The sequence below is a fragment of the Globicephala melas genome, chromosome 9 (assembly GCF_963455315.2).
Source record: "Globicephala melas chromosome 9, mGloMel1.2, whole genome shotgun sequence".
NCBI classification, from domain to species: domain Eukaryota; kingdom Metazoa; phylum Chordata; class Mammalia; order Artiodactyla; family Delphinidae; genus Globicephala; species Globicephala melas.
Genome location: NC_083322.1, coordinates 59,593,667 through 59,616,035, shown reverse-complemented (window position 1 = coordinate 59,616,035; position 22,369 = coordinate 59,593,667). Strand labels below are relative to the sequence as shown.

The window sequence follows — 22,369 nt, the reverse complement described above, 5'->3', positions numbered from 1 at the left end:
TATATGCAATTCAACTGAACGTTTCTCTAATTCGTAAACTGCTCAGGCATTATCATAGCAGTCACTTTGAGAAGATACTAGTGATATGTCGCTAAAAGGGCACATCAGCCACAGACAGACAGAAATATATTCTGTAGTGGGTTGAATAAGTGCTCCCCCTGATGCCCACCAGGAACATCATTATGTGAACTTATTTGGAACTAGGGTCTTTGCAGATGCAACTAATTAAGATGAGGTCATGCTGGATTAGGGTGGGCAGTAAATCCAACGACTGGTGTCCTGACAAGAAGAGAGGACACAGAGAGACACAGATGCACGGAGAAGAAGGCCATATGACTATGGAGGCAGAGATTAGAATAATGTAGTTACAAGTCAAAGTATGCTAAGGATTGCTGGGAGCCACCAGAAACTAGGAAGAGGCAAGGAAGGAGTCTTTTCCTAGAGGCTTCAGAGGGAACGTGGTCCTGCCAACTGATTTCAGATTTCTAGCCTCCAGGACTGTGAGAGAATAAGTTTCTGTTGTTTTCAGCCACTCAGTTTGTGATCATGTGTCATGGCTGCCCTGGGAAACTAAAACACCCTCCATGAGTAAAGACGGATGAGATGCACCTCATGGAGCTTTGGATTCTAGAAGACCCTGCCTAGTTTCCCAGCTTCAAAACTCTCGTCTTGGTGGGGCTCCTTGGGCACCAGGATCATGACCTCCTACAACAGTTCCACAGGCTGAACTGCTGTCCACGATGGTCCATCTGCAGTTGGCTGACGGAGTTGATGTCAGGTTGTAGAGCTCCTGTTGGGCTGTACTCAGTGAGTTCAGGCAGTGCTGAGGGGCAGCTGACATTATAGGGCTTGTCCTCTGGAAGGACTGTGGGCCCACCCACTCACTGTGCCTGAGCAGTCCTCCTCAGTCCTGGAAGAGGCCGTATCTGGATGGAGGTGATTAGCCTAGTGGAAGCTCTAGCTGCCCCAAGTCCAGCTGATCACCCCAAGGGTTGACAGGATTTTCACACTGGCTGGGAAGCTCAGCTCTCAGCCAGAAAGCCTCAGCAAGTACCTGTAGGGCAAAAGTTGCCTCCAGTGTTTGAACAAGCACTGTTGGCTCTGTTGGCTCTTATTTTCTTATTTCTGGCCTCTAAAGGAATCCTTTACTTCTCAACAGCTTTGCTATAGATTTTAAACATTTAAAATGTTTTATTTAGCATATTAACTTGTGCTGTACTAGAAGGTTTTCTTTGGACATTTAGTCTATCATTTGAGCCTAGCCACTGAGGGCTAGAATTTAGCTGTCCCTTGCAAAACGGCATTAGCGGTTAACCAAGAATCATATTCTACTGAAGAAATATAGGTATTGTAATCTGTTAGCTGTCCATGTTCATTCTTTAATTCAATAGTCATCTATATAGGTAAGCCAGTGTACTAGATATCGTTAGGAATCCAAAGACAATAGAATCAACTTAAGCCTAGCAGACTATCTATAAATCAGATAAGTATCTGGTAATTTTGTTTATAGTTTACCCATGACATAATTCTGTGTATTAATTTATTTAATTACAAATTTCAAAAAAATAAAAAGAATTTCCTTCCATTGTTGTTAAAGGAGAAACATCTAGATATGACTGTAGATTTGATTGATCATAATGTCTAAATTTGGGATTACTTATGAATTAATCTGCCAGTTACAAAGATATCTGTAACAGGGAATGCCCTTCCTTTATTTTTATTGTTTTGAAAAGTTAAAAATTCCTTAATTTTTTGTTCCTGGTACGACTACCACAATTTACAGGGCAATATACCTGATATAATGAAAAGAAAATGACAAAGCTACAACAGACAAAAGACCTCAGGAATGTACATCTAATTGACACTACATTGCATTAATAAATAGCTGCACTTTTTGCAAACTGTGTCTGTGACAGTCCTGAACAAGAAGGGTTTCCTGTTAAGCTGCAGTACCGTTTCTAACTATGGATCATCATTCCTTCCGTGGCAGATTTTTACAGTTGCTCTAATGCTTTGGGGACGACTGTCTCAAAGTAACCTGCAGTTTTCTTGACAACTCCTTGCTCTCTCTCCTGCTGAGAAATGTAGCCCTTTTCTTCTGAGTTTTTAGAACCTTCTGCTACCATCCACCACTTCCACCACCAGATCCATAACCACCACCATAGGGACTGCCCAGACTTCTTCCACCAAAACTGTCCCCCTTTATGGGTCCATAATTTGATTGCTGTTGTCCACTATAATTTCCAAAATCATTATAGTTCCCAACACCACCATAGTTACCTCCAAAACTTCCTCCTTCATTGTAACCATCATATCCTCCACCACTGCCTCCATATCCACCACCTTGGTTTCCATATCCACGTCTACCACCACCAGCCTCCTCTTCCACCAAAGTTTCCACCACGGCCAAAGTTACCTCCACCACCTCCAAAGTTTCCTCCACTACACATAACGTTGCCAGATCCACCTCCACGACCTCTTTGTGATCCAACAGACTACATTTCTTGTTTAGAAAGGGGACTTTTTCACTTTACACTTATCCCCATTAATAGTGTGGTACTTCTGAACAATAATTTTGTCAACTGTATCATGATCATCGAAAGTTACAAAAGAAAATCTTCTCTTTTTTCCACTCTGCCTGTCTTCCATAACTTCTATGGTTTCAATCTTGCCATACTTTTCAAAGTAGTCTCTCAAATTATATTCTTCTGTATCTTTTTTTTTTAACATCTTTATTGGAGTATAATTGCTTTACAATGTTGTGTTAGTTTCTGAGGTATAACAAAGTGAATCAGCTATATGTATACATATATCCCCATATCTCCTCCCTCTTGCGTCTCCCTCCCACCCTCCCTATCCCACCCCTCTAGGTGGTCACAAAGCACCGAGCTGATCTCCCTGTGCTATGCAGCTGCTTCCCTGTATCTTCTTTAATACCACCAACAAAAATTTTCTTCACTGTTAGGTGGGCATCAGCCTTGTGTGGTTGAGCACACATTGCTGCATCCACCTCTTCAACACAAGAGTTAGTCACAAAACCAAAGCCCCTGGAACGTTTTGTTTGTGAGTCTCGTATCACCACATAATCTGTAAGTGTGCCCCATTTCTCAAAATGTTCTCTTAAGCTATCATCTGTAGTTTCAAAGCTCCGACCACCAATAAACAGTTTTCTCAACTATTCTGGTTCCTTTGGATCATGGCCCTGCATTTTGAGACTGGACTCACCTCTTCCAAATTGAGTTCAATATCGCCTCTACTTTAAGTGTAGTCAAATAACTTAATTTCATGTAGGCAGCTTCCTTTTTTGCTTGTAGGGAATGTAGGTGTTGGCTCTTGTATTCTTTTTGAATGTTATTTCAAAAGCTATTTCTGTGTACCATCTGGTACACCATTATTCAGCTTCTTTAACAATAAATAGCAAAGTTGTCACTAACCTACACAAATGAGGGCTGTTCCAACTCTGCTTTCCTGAACTTGAGGCACCAACTTGATTAGAGAAGGGAAACTAAAGACTCCACTTTTCTCCCCTACTATCCCTCATCACAGCTGATCAAAGTCCTTTCTCCTGTACAATCTACCAATGGGGGAGGGGTACTGGTTTGCATGAAGTTGTACAGTGAGTGATTGAGAGGTCAGTCTCTGAAATTCAAGTCCTGGCTTTGAAACATCCTAGTTGTGTTACTGTGGTAGGCTCTAACTTCAAGCCTGGGTTTTCCTCATGTATAAAACTGGGTGCAGTAGCATGTTTTGCGGGATGAGAGTAAATATTAAATAGGATAATGTATGAAAAGTGATTACATATATTATCTGGCATTAGTTCAGTGTTAAATAAATGTTGATATGAAGCTATGACACATGTGGTCCAGTCTTACAGCAGTATAGCAGTCAAAGCCTGGAAGTTGAAAAAAATCTGATATGCTCAGTCTCCTTACTTATACTTAACCAACCCTCTGAAGAGGACACATAGCCTTTAGCAACACTTCTTAAACCCTCTTTGCTTTCACACCTACTCAGTCAGTTATTTGACTCACCTTAAACTCCTGCCCCATAGACAAAGAGCCTCTCCTCCTTTCAGTCCTCCCTCTTCTCCCAATGTTGAATCACCTAATAGCAAGGAAAGACACTTCTCTGGGGAGATCTGAAAAAGAAAATGAGTGGGCAAAATCAAAATTCTTTTAGTGGTTGTTAACCACTGTTTGTTTGATGGTGATAAAATGGCCAACATACCAATATACAAAAACTGCTTTCTCCCATCACATTTTATCAATTCTGATGTCCTTTTAAAAACTATCATTCATTCACACATTATTGTAAGGTTCTGCAGCCAGAAAACTGAATCACTGACCAATCAGATTCAAAGGACTCGTAGTTTTGATGGTCAGGGGAGCAGGTAATTTTGGAGCAAGATGCTCCAAACACTGAGTGATAATAAGAAAACCATAATACCATTTAAAGTATGATGTACATTTGTATTACACTTTACAATTTTATGAGTGTTTTCACATAAGTTATTTAATCTGATTCCCCACAAAAATCTTGTGAGGTTGGCAGACTGAGGATAATTGTCTCCGTTTTAATAAATGCAGAGACTGTAACATAGGAGATTGACATGGGAGGTGCTGCAGTGAGTGGCTTCAGACAGAGAGTCAGATGAGAGCCCTGGTCACCCAGGAGGGAGGCCGATGAGGGGCACAGGAAGGGAGGGCCCCTCTTAGCCCTGCCATGGACCCTGAGGAGCAGAGCATCCCATTTGGTACTGATGCCTTAGCTTGTTGATTCTTGCTGTATATCCTTCCAGGCATTTTGTGGCTATCTTACGATGTTGGCACCATAATGGAATTTTATCTGCAAAACACGTTAGCCTAAGAGAAAATTCTATTAACACTTGCCTTTCCTTTCTTCTACTCTGATATTAAAAAAAAAAAAGAGTTAAAGAAAAATTATGGTTTTTTTTAAGAAACAGGAAAGATTTTCTTAGGTTGATTTTTAATAACTAAGGATTGTTAAACATGTCTGTTGTGGCTTTCAGAGCACAAGGTACCACAGTCAAGTAAGACCTTTTATCCCCCAGTAGAGAGAAATGGTACATTTTATTCAATACATTAAATTATGTAGACATTAGCCACAACATGTTGATTCAGCTTCACAGGAAATGAAAATCAATACCATCTGTGTGGATAGCGGCTCTACATTACCACAGCACACACTGTAATGTGTTCATTGCGTCTCAGCTCCAAAACCTCACTTTATTTAGAATGACATTATTGTAAGATTTTTAAAAGTCACTTTAATATGCATGTAAAAATCCAAATCAAGAAGTCAACAGATTTTGAATCCAGATTTTAGAAGCAATATTCTCCAGCTGCTTTGAATTTGCCTAGCATTTGATAAATTTTGAAACTGTCATGAGATACAGGTCTTCAAAGGCTGTGAGATATGGCCCAAGTGCCCTAGCATCGAGCCCAGTACACAGCAGGTGCTCAAAAAATGTTTGTTGAATTAATGAATCAGCACAAGATGCACCATCAATTTCATAACATATTCTTGGGGGGCTTCCCTGATGGGGAAGAATCTGCAGTGGTTAAGAATCTGCCTGCCAATACAGGGGACACAGGTTTGATCCCTGGTCCAGGAAGATCCCATGTGCCACAGAGCAACTCAGCCTGTGTGCCACAACTACTGAAGCCCGTGTGCCTAGAGCCTGTGCTCTGAAACAAGAGAAGCCAGCGCAATGAGAAGCCCATGCACTGCAATGAAGAGTAGCCCTAGCTCGCTGCAATTAGAGAAAGCCCGTGTATAGCAACGAAGACCCAACACAGCCAAAAAATAAATAAATAACATATTCTTGGGAAAAAAGAAACCTTAAAGTAAATGTACCCATTGACTGCAAGATGTACAATGATTTAATTTTAAAAAATATTTATTTATTTATTTGGTTGCCCCGGGTCTTAGTTGTGGCAGGTGGGCTCCTTACTTGCGGTTCTAGGGCTCTTTAGTTGTGGCTCGCCAGCTCCTTAGTTGTGGCATGTGAACTCTTAGTTGCGGCATGCGTGTGGGATCTAGTTCCCTGACCAGGGATCGAACCCAGGCCCCCTGCATTGGGAGCATGGAGGCTTATCCATTGCATCACCAGGGATGATTTTTAAAATGTGAAAAAAACTGATTAAGAATCTACGGAGGGGGCTTCCCTGGTGGCGCAGTGGTTTAGTCTGCCTGCCAATGCAGGGGACACGGGTTCGTGCCCCGGTCCGGAAAGATCCCACATGCCGCAGAGCGGCTGGGCCCGTAAGCCATGGCTGCTGAGCCTGCGCGTCCGGAGCCTGTGCTCCGCAAAGGGAGAGGCCACAACAGTGAGAGGCCCGCGTACCGCAAAAATTAAAAAAAAAAAAAAAAAAAAAAAGAATCTAGGGAGGGACTTCTCTGGTGGTCCAGTGGTAAAGAATCCACCTTCCAATGCAGGGGACACGGGTTCACTCCCTGGTCGAGGAACTAAGATCCCACATGCCGCGGGGCAACTAAGTCCACGTGACACAACTACTGAGCCTGCACACCTCAACTAGAGAGACTGCGTGACGCAAACTACAGAGCCCACGTGCTCTGGAGCCCACACGCCACAATTAAAGGGAGAAAACCCGCATGCCACAAGTAGAGAGAAGCCCGTGTGCTGCAACGAAAGACCCAGCATGCTGCAACAATTATCCTGTGTGCCGCAACTAAGATGCCACGCAGCCAAAAATAGTAAAATAAATAAATAATAAAATAAATAAATATTAAATGTATGTTTTAAAAAAAGGAATCTAGGGAAAGCAGTAGTTGCTCTAGGAGAGGCAAGTATAAATGCATTGGAAGTCTGAAGGACAAAGAGTTTAATTTCAGACAGAGGGACCAGATAATTTTTTTACTATAATTATCTGGAGGCACTGTTAGGATGGGCCCTTTTTTGAGAGCTCCAGAATTCCTGAGTAGGAGTGGCTTGGAGGAAACAATCTGGTTGGGAAGAGGATGACGGAGCAGCTAAGGGACTTGTTCTAAAAATGCATTTGTTTAGCGAGCATGCTGATTTCTTTAGATTGTATGTTTATTATCTGGAGGGCCTGGATAGGACTGGAGGTGAGGAGGGGTTGATGGTGAGTATGCAGAATTTAAAAATTTTCCATTTTAGGCATATAGGAATTTATGTCTAGATCTGTATCTTTATCTGTCTACTCTCTGTCTACTTGTCTATCTCTCTTTTGCTTTCTTTTAGTGAAAGCAATAGACTCAAGTTATCTGTCTTTATTGAAAATAATCAATATTTATATTTATTCTATACTATTATACTTCATCATCCTCTCCCGTATTCAGGGAATTTCCTGAGTGAGCATCTTTGTCTTCTCCATCTCCATACCCACAGCATTAGTTAGCACAGAGCCTGGCTTTCAGTAGGTGTGAAATAAAGTTATTTATTGAAAGGAATGCCCTTGAAAAGCATAGATGGTATGGTTAATTCTTTTCAGCATGATCACATATCAGGTCATCTTTCATTTTGTAGACAGAATGATGAAGCAAGATTAGAGGCCCAACTTAGAGTCATAAGTAAAAGTCAGAAGAAAACCTGAGCAAGAATCCAGAGGATTCAAGTCCCAGTAGTGTATTTTGCATCATATTATCCAAGTTCCAGCAAAAATCACATGGATGTTCCTTGCATATGAATATGTCCTTTGTGGGAATTGGGACCGTTTTATTATTATGTCAAACCTTTAAAAGTCAGACATGCACTTTAAATTGATTTTTGGGGGTAGGTTTTGACCTCTCTTGTTACTACTGTCACATGCATGTGCAAGACAGCTGATGGGAGAGGATGTGTACCTGCCTCCAAGTAATTACATGCTACGGAGCCTCATCATTTCTGGTTCTTTAATCCAAATTTCTTAACCAACTCCTTTCAAATTGGATGTTTAGTACAGCCATTCTAATTCTATAGCTTCAAAACAAAGTCATTTTAAAAAATATTTATTTATTTATTTTTGCTGTGTTGTGTCTTCGTTTCTGTGCGAGGGCTTTCTCTAGTTGTGGCAAGTGGGGGCCACTCTTCATTGCGGTGCGCGGGCCTCTCACTATCGCGGCCTCTCTTGTTGTGGAGCACAGGCTCCAGACGCGCAGGCTCAGTAGTTGTGGCTCACAGGCTTAGTTGCTCCACGGCATGTGGGATCCTCCCAGACCAGGGCTCGAACCCGTGTCCCCTGCATTAGCAGGCAGATTCGCGACCACTGCGCCACCAGGGAAGCCCAACAAAGTCATTTTTAAGCTATTTGAACTTAAAATATTTGGAAAAAAAATCTGAACGATTTCTGAAAGCACAAAGCAGGTATTTTCTTCAAACTCAAGTAACTGAAATAACTGAAGATATTTAGTTCAAATTGCAAATAAATTCACCTTTGGATTGAGACAAGGCAAGAGAAATATCAGACCCAAAGGTCAAAAGGAACATTTTGGAGTAAGTTATAAACAGAAAATAGGGATTTAGAATGGAAAAGATGAATCAACAATAAGATGGGGTCATGACACCTTGGTAAGTATTTTTTATTATTTTTTAAAACTCACTGTGCTAACCCAGGACTTTATTTTCACTGCCTCTAATTGAGACTATTTTAGTGATTTTGTGTGTGTGTGTGTGTGTGTGTGTGTGTGTGTTGAAAGGATCAGGAAATGATACTCTGTACTTTGTTATGTCTTGATTCAGAGAAATTTAAAGCATATAGAAATCTTGGGCTAGATCTCTTCTCCATTCCCTGACTCTCCCTAGAACACTTATGCCAAAAATTACCATTCTCTGTGGTATCAGATTCTCAGGGAGAAGTAACTGTTTAGAGGAATTCATTTTCCAAATGCCCAAATTTCACCAGATTCAAATAGTGCTGATGTAAATAAATAACAGTTGTAAACTTGAAAAGTGGATAAGATTATTAGATGTGCCTGTCAATAGGTAATTAGCACAAGCACATTTGTGATTTATTGGAAAGTTCAAGGGCAACTGGAATGACTTCTGTTATTCTGCAGTTGCATGTTGGAGTTAAATCCTGTGTTTTCTGGAGCTGCAAACGTCTGTAGTATGATATTCATCATCATTTTAAATGTGTTTATTGAGTGGGAGGTCTCTAATTAGGAATCTGCTCTCATTCCAGTTGATATTGGGTTAAAATGTACTTTTTCACCAGCTACTTAAAAAGAGTTCCTAATCCAGCAACTCCACTCCTGGCTATTTATCCGAAAAACAAAAACAAAAACAAAAAACACTAATTCAAAAAGATACATGCACTCCTGTGCAGCATTATTTACAACAGCCATGATATGGAAGAAACCTAAGTGCCCATCAATAGATAAATGGGTAAAGACGATGTGGTATACATAGATACACACACACACACACACACACACACACACACACACACACACACACAGTGGAAAATTACTCGGCCATAGAAAGAAAAGAGATCTTGCCATTTGTGACAAAGTGGATGGACCTAGAGGGAATTATGTGAAGTGAGGTAAGTCAGACAGAGAAAGAAAAATACTGTATGATTTCACTTATATGTGGAATCTAAAAGACAAAACAAATGAACAAATATAACCAAACAGAAACAGAGTCATAGATACAGAGAACGAACAGGCAGTTGCCAGAGGGGAGGGAAGTTGGAAGAGGAGAGAAATAGGTGAGGGAGATTAAGAGGTACAAACTTCCAGTTACAAAGTAAATGAGTCATAGGGATGAAGTGTACATTGTGGGAAATACAGTTAACAGTTATGTAGTATATTTGTATAGTGACAGATGGTAACTAGACTTATAATAGTGATAATTTTGAAATGTATAGAAATATTGAATCACTATGTTGTGTACCAGGAACTAACAATGTGTTGTAGGTCAAGTATGCCTCAAAAACAAACAAACAAACTCACAGAAAAAGAGATCAGATTTGTGGTTACCAGAGTGGGGCTGGGGAGAGAGGTAACTGGATGAAGGTAGTCAAAAGGTACAAACTTTCAGTTATAAGATAAATAAGTACTAGGGATATAATGTACAACATGATAAATATAAGTAATACTGCTGCGTGTTATTTATGAAAGTTGTAAAGAGAGTGAATCTTAAGAGTTCTCATCACAAGGAAAAATCTTTCTATTTCTTTAATTTTGTATCTATATGAAGTGATGGATTTCACTAATCTAATTGTGGTAATCATTTCATGATGTATGTAAATCAAATCATTATGCTGTACATCTTAAACTTATATAGTGTTGTATATTATATCTCAATAAGACTGGAAGAAAAAGAAAAAAGGAAAAATAAAAAGTTCCTAAAGCCAATCATCAGTGTAAAAAAAGATTTAGGAGAATATCAAAAAATATTTGTTGACTGACAATGGAGAGGGTTGGGTTGGAACATATAATAAGTTTACCATTCTTCCAACTCAAAAAGTCTACACCCTATCAGGTTTATACTTTATCTATCCTCAGCGGGAGTGGGGTGGCTCTTCTCACTTTGCAGTGATTTGTCACTCTGCCTAACTAACTGGCCAGTCTCTTGTCCTGATTTTCCCACAATTGCACTGTAGCTTCTAGCAATACCAGGTGTCTCGCTTTTCTGCAACCTGTCTCCATGCCTGTACCCTTGCTGTTCTTTCTCTGTCTGAAGTGTCCTACTCATTAATCGCAGCTTTGAGTCAGGACTCAAATGCTACTGCCTGGGTAATGGGACATTCTCCTCTCACTCCCAGCATACGCAGGTAAGGTAATCTTCTGATTGTATTTGCTGGCTGGTTTGCATGTCTGATTCCTCAGGAGACTGAAATATTCTTGGGGGCAGGTGCTTTGTGTGTCTGCATTTTTGTAACCCTGAAACCTGGCATAGTGCTTTCACACATGGTATGTGCCCTTGAAGTATTTACTGAGTGAATGAGTATATTCCTTGGTGTAAATCATAAACATAACTTTATACTGCCCATATATCTTATAAGATTTCTCATATCTATCTCTTTCAGGTATAATTTTCTTTATATAAGTGATGCATGCCTAAAAACATATTTTTAATTTTGTGAATTTAATAAAATTCTAGATCCATGCTGTATTGTCCTATAAAGGAGTTGCTAGCCACATGTGGCTATTTAAATTTAAATCAGTGAAAATTAAATAAAATTAAAAAATTCAGTTCCTCAGTAGCAGCACCAGCCACATTTTAAGTGTCCAATAGACACATGTGGCTTTTAGCCATTGTATTAAACAACACAGACAGAGAACATTTCCATCACTGCAAAAAACTGTATTGAACAGTGCTACCTTAGAGAAACTGGATATCTTTGGTAATGTTTCAAATTCTTCTGTAAAGTAAATAATCATATTCAAACTAATTACCTTTGAACATCTGAATGCTAATATAGCCAGGTTTTAAAATACTAGTCTTAGATATGTTACATTCTCTGGTACAGACAAATCTTTTACAAATATTTTAAACAGTCTATATTTAAATGTAAAAAGTGTTCAGAAAAATAAAATATTGAGACTAGTGAGTCACACGATGACCTAGGTGCACCATTTTCTTACTTCTCCCTCCTGAGACACCAATAAAACTAAGCAAAAAAATGTTTTAAGTGCTCTCACTCCACAACATGAAGAGAGTAAGACAAGGATCATCAGTGGACAAGGGGATTCAAGAGGTTTATGAAATATAGAAAGTTGATGAAGCATACTGGAGAAAGTGGCAGCCTATACTATACCTGGAGGGGTATAAGTCACCACACTTGGAAACATTTGATGCAGAGGGGGTCAGGAATGAGTTGTGCAGCAAAACAGGAAGATTTGTTAAAAGTCTGTCAGTTGGAGAGAACCTACAGCCTGGCACAATAAAGGAAAAGTTACCTATATCTGTCTCATTCAGGCATTTTAAAACATCAGGGGTAAAGAGAGTATGGAGAGAGACAGAAAGAGGCACTTACAAGATAACTGCCTGGCAAGAAGCTTCTCATTAGCAGCCCTGGGTACTGGAAGATACTGCAGCAAGGCTCTCAAGGTTTTTTAACCATTAGGTAGGAGGATAGAATACATTTTCAGACACGTTCCATACATCTTTTCTTAGGAAGTTACTAGAGCGTATTTTCCACCAAAACAAGAGTAATGAGTAAGGCATATGCTCCTTTGGTGGACTGGACTATTGCTTCCTATTGTTCACATCTCCCCTGTCATTGACGTATACATTCATGTCTACATTTCCCTACTCCTTTGATGTTGGGGTTGCCCATATGATTTGCTTTGGCTAGTGGGGCACTGGTGGATGCTGCATGAGCAGAGGCTTTCAGTATGCTTATTTGGCGTGTCTTGGTCTTTTTCTTTCTTCTTCCATCTTCCATGAGAAGAGCGTGCCCCAAATAGCTGCTGGTACCACATGAAAGACACATGGAGCAGTCTTGAATTCAACCTACATTCTGAAGCAGAGTGAGAACAGTAAATGTTTGTTGTTACCACTGAGATGTCAGGGCTGCTTGTCAGGCAGCATTACAGTTACACAGCATTTTTGTAGTAATAATTATTAAGAAGCTTTCAGGAACAATTAATCCAATTTGAGAGTACTGACATTCCTCCTCTAGAATGGTAACTGTGCAGCAGACCTGAAAGCAACTGGTCCAGTTGGGAATATGAGGATTAATGGCTCTGGGAGGGAGATCTTCAAGAAATAAGAAGAATCAACAGAATAGGAGGTATGATTGAGACCTTGGGAATATAGTTAAGGCAAATGGAAGAGCACAAAAATGGGAAATCCATTCCAACTGAATTGCAGGAGCACAGCAGTCATGATATTGGACTCTTTAGAAAAGGGGTCTTGATCCTATTATATTATTAGCTCTGTAGTGAACACTATTTATATAGATGTAATTAAGATCCATTTATAGTTCCCCCCCCGCATGGGTATACACTTATATCCAAACTCCTCAGGTTGTGAACATTAAATGTGTACAGCTTTTTCTATGTCAATCATACCTCAATAAAGTGGTTTACACACACACACACACACACACACACACACACACAAATGATTAAAAGAGAAAACAAAGCAGAGGAACAAAAAGGAAACAAAACAGACAAAAAGCCAAAGAGGGAAAAAACTAACTATGGTAAAAGTCCCTCAGGTCATCAAAAACCAAATTCCTGGGCTAGAACGACCAGAAACCTAGGCCCAGCCAGGGATTTGTATAGGTGCTTGGAATTCCATAAAAATGGCTCTTTATGAGGTAATAGCAAGAAATGAATCTATGAAAGCTAGGGATAAAACACAGTGGTTTTCTCACTTTCTGGTCTCAAGACTCTTTTATTCTTTTTTTTAAAAAAGAGACACCTGAAGCGCTTTCTTTTTCTGTGGGTTATAGCAATTGGTATTTACCTTACGAGAAATTAAAACCTATAGGATGCTTCAGTGGTCTTTTCATTTCTAGTTTGAAAACCTATTATAGTTTTTGGTTTTTAAAGAGCTCATTAAAGTCTACACTTAAAACATTAATTCTTTTGTCCTTAAACTCTGAATGATTGGTCTCAACGGACAACTTAGCTGGCATCATGATACTATATGAAACTGTTCCATTGTGTAAGACACAATAAGGTATATCATTAAAATCTGTAAAGTTAAGAGGAAGATAGCTTTCAACATAATTTTATTTCTTATTTACAGTTTTGCCCAGTTTCTTTGCAGTAGATTCCTTTTCCATGAGCCCAGATAGCCTGCTATGTCCATTCCTGTATCTTTATTTATTTATTTATTTTTCAATAGGTTTGTGGGGTTTTTTTTAACATCTTTATTGGAGTATAATTGCTTTACAATGGTGTGTTAGTTTCTGCTTTATAACAAAGTGAATCAGCTATACATATACATATATCCCCATATCTCCTCCCTCTTGCATCTCTCTCCCACCCTTCCTATCCCACCCCTCTAGGTGGTCACAAAGCACTAAGCTGATCTCCCTGTGCTATGCGGTTGCTTCCCACTAGCTATCTATTTTACATTTGGTGGTATATATATAAGTCCATGCCACTCTCTCACTTCGTCCCCAGCTTACCCTTCCCCCTCCCCGTGTCCTCAAATCTATTCTCTACATCTGCGCCTTTATTCCTGTCCTGCCTCTATGTTCTTCATAACCATTTTTTTTTAGATTCCATATATATGTGTTAGCATATAGTATTTGTCTTTCTTTTTCTGACTTACTTCACATTCCTGTATCTTTAAAGGCAGAGGTTGCAGCTGTGGGGTAAGAAAGCAGCAAGTTGTCTCCTCTTTCTTTTTAAGCCCAACAATTCATCGTGCTCGTGTCTGACTTACTCAGCATTGGTAGAGGAATCCGGGTGCTGGACATGTCTCCAGTATCTCAGAGGAGGGAACTGAGGAGTCCCTTTATTTATTCCTTCACTAATGCTCTTCCTTTCTTCATGTAGATCTGAGTTTCTGACCTAATCATTTTCCTTCTCTCTGAAGAACATTTTTTAACATTTCATGCCAGGCAGATCTATGGATGAAAAATTCCTTCAATTTTTGCCTGTGAAAATCTTTATTTTTCCTATACTTTTGAAGGATAATTTTACTGGATACAGAATTCTAGGTTGGTGGTTTTGTTCTTTTCTGCATGCATGGTTTCTGAAGGAAGGTCTGATGTCATTCTTATCCTTGTTCCTTTATAGATAAGGTTTTTTCCCCCACCTCTCCGGCTTCCTTAAAGATTTTCTGTGTCTTTGATTTTATAGAGTTTTAGGTATTTTCCTAAATAGTGTTCTCTGAGCTTCCTGGATCTATGGTTTTCTTTCTGTCATTATACTGCGCTTTATTATGAAACTTTTTATCAGATTTAAGTTTTTAAAACATAACATGTAAAACTAATTTATTTTTAAAATAACTACAGCATTTTCCAACCAAATAATGCTCTATAACATCTTTTCATATTTAACATTCTTTTTCAATCTTTTTAATGATCCCCTTCACATAAATATCTATAAAAACACCTAATTTACTTTATTGTTTCTTAAGAGTCCAAACCCTCACAGTAGTTAAATCTGAGTCAGTCACTTTCCATTATTTTGCAATAGCCAAAAAAAACAAAAACAAAAACCCTCTAGGCTGAAAGTTGACTTAAACTTATTTTAGCTGCAAAAGAGCAAAATAAAAATTTCCTTTTTTGTATTGGCAAAATTTAAAAATATCATATGATCAAGTTATCCTTATAGTTTTAAAAACATGATTGTTTTTAATGTTGCAGTAGTTGGATGTTGGGTAGCCCATGGGAACAGGTATCAGGGTAGTGGGGGAGGTGGCTCTTATTCAGGTCTGTTCAAAGGGGAGTATCCTCTTGAGCCTTGGTTTTCCATCTGTAAAATATGCATAGTGCCTGCTCTGACTCTTCACAAAGAAAGAAAAGAAAAATTCCTGATTTGGGGAGCTGTAATAGCCCTGAGAGATCATTTTGTCAATTTTGATGAGAAAACAGAGGCAAAAGTGGGTTGAAAACTTGCTCAAGGGCAAATATCAAGGGAACACATAGAATCACTGTATTTACATTTGGCATTGACAGTGCAAAGCTAATGTTTTCATTTTTATAACCCCAGTGCATCCTGTGTAAACTCATTATAACAGTATGAGCCTTATGGGCCACTTACATTACAATAACATATTTCTCAGACAGAAATCTGCTGGTATGGAAAATATCTGCTTTTTTAAATGGGATCAATCTCCACCTCCATAAGCTGTCCAATAACTGCATTATCAGTTCCTACATCTTGTCTTTTCTGATAGTTACCAAAATCTTTGGGTATATTTTTCATAATATTTATAAGCTGAGTCAGGGTCAGTGAGTTGAAAGCTGAGGTAGGAGTTAGCAAGATGGATGAGATGGGTACTCTGGACATAACAACCCTGATGGTTGAAGGCACTGAGATGGGAAAGAGTAGTGTGTTCACCACATTACAAGTAACTTGCTTCTGGACTCATCCTCTTTTGTTAAAGCCATTCGTCTGTGCTCTCCTTCCTAGAGGCACAAGGAAGAATGTGTTGGGTGGGTGGGTGGGGGCATCCTCGATTTCTTACCCTTCTCACACTTAACAGAGGTCCTACTGATTCTGTTAAAGATTCTGGAATGTGCCCCCTTGTGTTGTTGATTTTACCACAGTCTTAGTTCAGGTCAACACTTTTGCTTAAATAACTAGTTACTAGATTACAATTAGCCTCTTAACTAGCTCACTGCCCTCACCCAATTGACTCTCCACAAACATCATTATGTTTCTCAGTCACTTAAATGCTTTCAACCTAAAGATAAAGAACAAATTCTTTATTGTGACATTTAAGGCTGATTCCCAGTGCCCGCTCTGGCCTTGCCCTGTGCTCCTGCCCTGCGAGCACTCACACTGCTCTAGTTTACTGGCCTTTGCTGAGTCACCGGCTCTTCCGGTGATGCTGTCCTTGTCCTCCCCCTTTTCTCACATGGCTAATAACAAATTAACCTTTTCTCTCCTTCCTTCTCTCTCTCTCTCCCCTCCTTCACTTCTTCATTCCACAAATATTTATTGACACTCTTCTATGTGCCAGTCATTGAAGGTGCATTAGTGAGCAAAACAGGAAAAGCTCTGCCCTCAAAGACCTTACATCCGTGTGTTTGTGTTGGGGGTGACAGAAACGAAGTGTATTAACTAATAAATAATGCTGTATGTTAGAAGATGATAAGTGCTGTGGAGAAATAGTAAGCTGTAAATGGAAGGGGAGGATGCAGGGAGAGATGTCATTTTAAATAGAGTGGTCAGAGTAGGTCACACACACAGAAGATGGCATTTCAGCAAAGAATAGGATGAAGTAAGGAAGGGAGCCATTTGGTTATTTGGAGAAAGGATGTTCCAGGCAGAGGAAGCAGCCAGTGCCAAGGCCTGGCATGTTCAAGGAGCAGCAAGAGAGCTAGTGCATCTGGAGCACAGTGAGTGAGGAGGACTCACAGAAGAAGATGTCAGAGAGGTTCCTGGGGGACCTGACAGCCATCTAGGTAGTGGTAAAGACTTCAGTTTTTATGCTGAGAGAAACTGGGACCCAGTGAAGGCTCTGGAGCTGAAGAGAGACATTATTCGACACACGTTTGAAAGAGAAGAAGTAGGGAGAGCGGTAAGAAGGCTACTATAGAGGCTTCCTTGGTGGTGCAGTGGTTAAGAATCTGCCTGCCAATGCAGGGGACACGGGTTCGAGCCCTGGTCCAGGAAGATCCCACATGCCGCGGAGCAACTAAGCCCATGTGCTACGACTACCGAGCCTGCGTTCTGGAGCCTGCGAGCCACAACTACTGAGCCCATGTGCCACAACTACTGAAGCTGGCGTGCCTAGAGCCTGTGCTCCACAACAAGAGAAGACACTGCAATGAGAAGCCTGTGCACTGCAACGAAGAGTAGCCCCTGTTCGCCGCAACTAGAGAAAGCCCACGCGCAGCAACAAAGACCCAACACAGACAAAAATAAATAAATAAAATAAATAAATTTATATAAAAAAATAAAATAATGCAATAGATAGATGGTGGTAGCCGGGACCAGGTGGCAATAGAGGCTGATGAGGATTGCTCAGATACTGGGAGTGTATATATATTTTTTGCATTTTAAACAATTTTAAACAAAATATCATTGAATAAACTTGACTCTTTTTGGTGTACAGGTCAATGAATATTAAAACACATACAGATTTAAATAGTTACCACCACATTCAGAATCTAGAACAGTTCCTCAAACTCCTAAAACTCTCTCAACCTAACCCTTGTCAAACACTGTTCTCTATCACTATAGTATGGTATTTTCAAGAATGTGATATAAATAGAATCATATAGTAGGTAACATTTTGAGACTGGCTTCTTTCACTTGGTGCAATGTCTTTGAGATTCATTCAAGTTGTTGCTTGTGTTCATAGTTTGTTTTTTTCATTAATTAGTAGTATTCCATTATATGGCCGTACCACAATTTGTTTATCCATTCACCTGGTAAAGGACAGTGGGTTGTTTCCAGTTTGGGGTGATCGTGAACACTGCTACTAGAAAGTTAGTGTATAGGTTGAATGAACATATATTTTTATTCCTCTGGGACAAATGCTCAATAGTACAAATTCTAGGTCTTATGGTAATTGCATATTTAACTTCATAAGAAACTGCCAGATTATTTTCCAGAGGGGCGTACCATGTTACAGTACCATTAGCAAAGTAGGAAAGTTCTAGTTGCTTTATATTCTTGTCAGCACCTGGTGCTGTCAGTATTTTTTATTTTAGCCATTCTAATAAGTGCAATAATAGTATTTCATCATGGTTTATATTTGCGCCTCCCTAATTCCCTAATTTGGGAATTAGATGGCTTCACAGGAGAATTCTATCAAACATTTAGAGAAGAGTTAATACCTATCCCTCTGAAACTATTCCAAAAAATTGCAGAAAGAAGGAACACTCCCAACCTCATTCTATGAGGCCACCATCACCCTGATACCAAAACCAGAGAAAGATATCACAAAAAAAGAAAATTACAGGCCAATAACACTGATGAAAATAGATGCAAAAATACTCAACAAAATACTAGCAAACCAAATCCAACAATACATTAAAAGGATCATCCATCATGATCAAGTGGGATTTATCCCAGGGATGCAAGGATTCTTTAATATCTGCAAATCGATCTGTGTGATATATCACATTAACAAACTGAAGCATAAAAACCATATGATCATCTCAATAGATTCAGAAAAAGCTTTTGACAAAGTTCAAAACCCATTTATGATAAAAGCTCTCCAGAAAGTGGGCATAGAGAGAACTTACCTCAACATAATAAAGGCCAAATATGACAAACCCACAGCTAACATCATTCTTAATGGTGAAAAGCTGAAAGCATTCCCTTTAAGATCAGGAACCAGGCAAGGATGTCCATTGTCACCACTTTTATTCAACATAGTTTTGGAAGTCCTAGCCATGGCAATCAGAAAACAAAAAGAAATAAAAGGAATCCAAATTGGAAAAGAAGAAGTAAAACTATCACTGTTTGCAGATGACATGATACTATACATAGAGAATCCTAAAGATGCTACCAGAAAACTACTAGAGCTAATCAATGAATTGGATAAAGTTGCAGGATACAAAATTAATATACAGAAATCGCTTGCATTCCTATACACTAAAAACAAAAGATCAGAAAGAGAAATCAAGGAAACAATTACATTTACCATCTCATCAAAACTAATAAAATACCTAGGAATAAACCTATTTAAGGAGACAGAAGACCTCTACTCTGAAAACTATAAGATGCCTATGAAAGAAATAGAAGATGACACAAAGAGATGGAGAGATATACCATGTTCTTGGAATGGAAGAACCAATATTGTCAAAATCAGTATACTACCCAAGGCAGTCTACAGATTCAATGCAATTCCTATCAAATTACCAACGGTGTTTTTCCCAGAACTAGAACAAAAAATTCTAAAATTTATATGGAAACACAAAAGACCCTGAATAACCAAAGCAATGCTGAGAAAGAAAAATGGAGCTGCAGGAATCAGACTCCCTGCCTTCAGACTATACTACAAAGCTACAGTCATCAAAACAGTATGGTACTGGTACAAAACCAGAAATATAGATCAATGGAACAGGATAGACAGTCCAGAGATAAACTCACACACCTATGGTCAACTAATCTATGACAAAGGAGGCAAGAATATACAATGGAGAAAAGATAGTCTCTTCAATAAGTGGTGCTGGGAAAACTGGACAGCTACATGTAAAAAGAAAATGAAATTAGAACACTCCCTAACACCATACAAAAAAATAAACTCGAAATGCATCTAAGACCTAAATGTAAGGCCGGACACTGTAAAACTCTTAGAGGAAAACATAGGCAGAACACACTTTGACATAAATTGCAGCAATATCTTTTTTGATCCACCTCATAAAGTAATGAAAATAAAAACAAATATAAACAAATGGGACCTTATTAAACTTCAAGGCTTCTGCACAGCAAAGGAAACCATAAACAAAACAAAAAGACAACCCACAAAATGGGAGAACATATCTGCAAAGGAAGCAACCAACAAGGGATTAATCTCCAAAATATACAAACAGCTCATGTGGCTCATATCAAAAAAACCAACACAATCAAAAAGATGGGCAGTAGATCTAAATAGACACTTCTCCAAAGAAGACACACAGATGGCCAAAAAGCACATGAAAAGACGCTCAACATCACTAATTATTAGAGGAATGAAAATCAAATCTACAATGAGGTATCACCTCATACCAGTCAGAATGGACATCATCAAAAAGTCTACAAACAATAAATGCTGTAGAGGGTGTGAAGAAAAGGGAACCCTCTGACACTGTTGATATGAATGTAAGTTGGTACAGCCATTATGGAGAACAGTACGGAGGTTCCTCAAAAAAACTAAATATAGACCTACCCTATGATCCAGCAATCCACCTCCTGGGCATATATCCAGAGAAAACTCTAATTTGGAAAGATACATGCACCTCAAAGTTCACAGCAGCACTATGTACAAGAGCCAAGACATGGAAGCAACCTAAATGTCCATCGACAGATGAATGGATAAAGAAGATGTGGTACTTATATACAATGGAATATTACTCAGCCATAAAACAACAATGAAATAATGCCATTTGCAGCAACATGGATGGACCTAGAGATTATCATAATAAGTGAAGTAAGTCAGACAGAGAAAGATAAATATCATATGATATTGCTTATATGCAGAACCTATTAAAAATGATACAAATGAACTTATTTACAAAACAGAAATAGAGTCACAGATGTAGAAAACAAACTTATGGTTACCGGGGGGAAGGAGTGGGAGGGATAAATTGGAAGGTTGGGATTGACATGTATACACTACTGTATATAAAACAGAAAACTAATGAGGACTTACTGTATAGCACAGGGAACTCTACTCAATACTCTGTAATGACCTATATGGGAAAAGAATCTAAAAAAGAGTGGATATATGTATATGTATAATTGATTCACTTTGCTGTACAGCAGAAACTAATACAACATTGTAAATCAAGCATACTCCAATAAAAATTTTAAAAAAGAAACTGCCAGACTCTTTTCCAGAGGGGCTGTACCATGTTACAGTCCTACTAGCAAAGTATGAAAGTTCTAGTTGCTTTACATTCTTGTCAGCTCCTCGTGCTGTCAGTATTTTTTATTTTGGCCATTCTAATAAGTGCATAACAGTATTTCATCATAGCTTAACATTTGCGCCTCCCAAATTCTCTAATTTGCATTTCCCTGTGCACCTATTAGAATGGCTAATGATGTTGAACATCTTTTCATGTGATTATATGTTATATATATATACTCTTTGGTGAAGTTTATAGTCAAGTCTTTTGCTCACTGGAAAAAAAATTGAGTTGCTTGTTGTACTACCATTGAGCTTTGAGAATTCATTACATACTCTGGATACAAGTTGTTGTTCGATATAGTTTTGTAAATATTTTCTCCCAGTCTCCATCTTGTCTGTTCATTCTGTCAACTTCCACAGAGCAAGCATTTTTTTAAATTAAATTTAAAAATTTGAGATAATTGTAGGTTTATACACAGTTTCAAGAAATAATGCAGAGGAACCGCATATGCCCTTTACTTAGTGTCAGCCAATGGTAACAGCTTGCAAAACTGTTGTACGATATACAGCCAGAATGTTGGTATTGAAATAATCAAAACACAGAGCCATTCCATCACCACAGGCTCTCTCATGTGGCCCTTTTGTAGCCTTATCCACTTCCCTCCCAGTCCTACCTCCTCCTTAACCCTGATGACCACTAATCTCTTCTCTATTTCCATACATTTTGTTACTTCAAGAATGTTACATAATATAGAATCATACAATATGTAATTGTTAAGATTTACTTTTTTTCACTCAACATAATTCCTTGGAGATTCATCCAAGCTGTTGTTTGCATCAATAATTTGTTCCTTTTTTTGCTGAGTGGTATACTCCATGATATGCATGTACTATAAATCTGTTTAACCATTCACCCACTGAAGGACATCTAAGTTGCTTTCAGTTTTATTATATTATATTATGAACACAGTTGCTATGAATATTTGTATACAGTTTTTATGTGATAAGTTTTCATTCCTCTGAGATAAATACCCCCAAGAGTATAACTGATTGATGACATAGTGGTTGCATATTTACTTTTTTAAGAAACTACCAAACTGCTTTCCAGGGTGGCTGTACACTTTCTATTTTCACCAGCAATATACGAGTGATCTAGTGTCTCTGCATCATTGTCAGCAGAGAGCGCTCACTATTTTTCATTTTAGTCATTCTGATAAGTATGTAGTGATATCTCTTGTG

At 38.8% G+C, this 22,369-nt stretch overlaps 1 long non-coding RNA gene and 1 pseudogene across 1 annotated transcript in view; one reads left to right on the top strand and one right to left on the bottom strand.

Moving 5' to 3' along the window:
• Positions 1–2,119: 2,119 nt before the first annotated feature.
• On the bottom strand, positions 2,120–3,208 carry LOC138842808 (heterogeneous nuclear ribonucleoprotein A3-like; annotated as a pseudogene).
• Positions 3,209–6,995: 3,787 nt separating this feature from the next.
• The window catches only part of LOC132597783 (uncharacterized), a 38,775-nt gene continuing 23,401 nt past the window's right edge, over positions 6,996–22,369 (top strand). Inside the window, exon 1 of the long non-coding RNA XR_009565082.1 lies at positions 6,996–7,127. This is a non-coding gene — a long non-coding RNA (uncharacterized lncRNA). The remainder of the gene's footprint in view (positions 7,128–22,369) is intronic.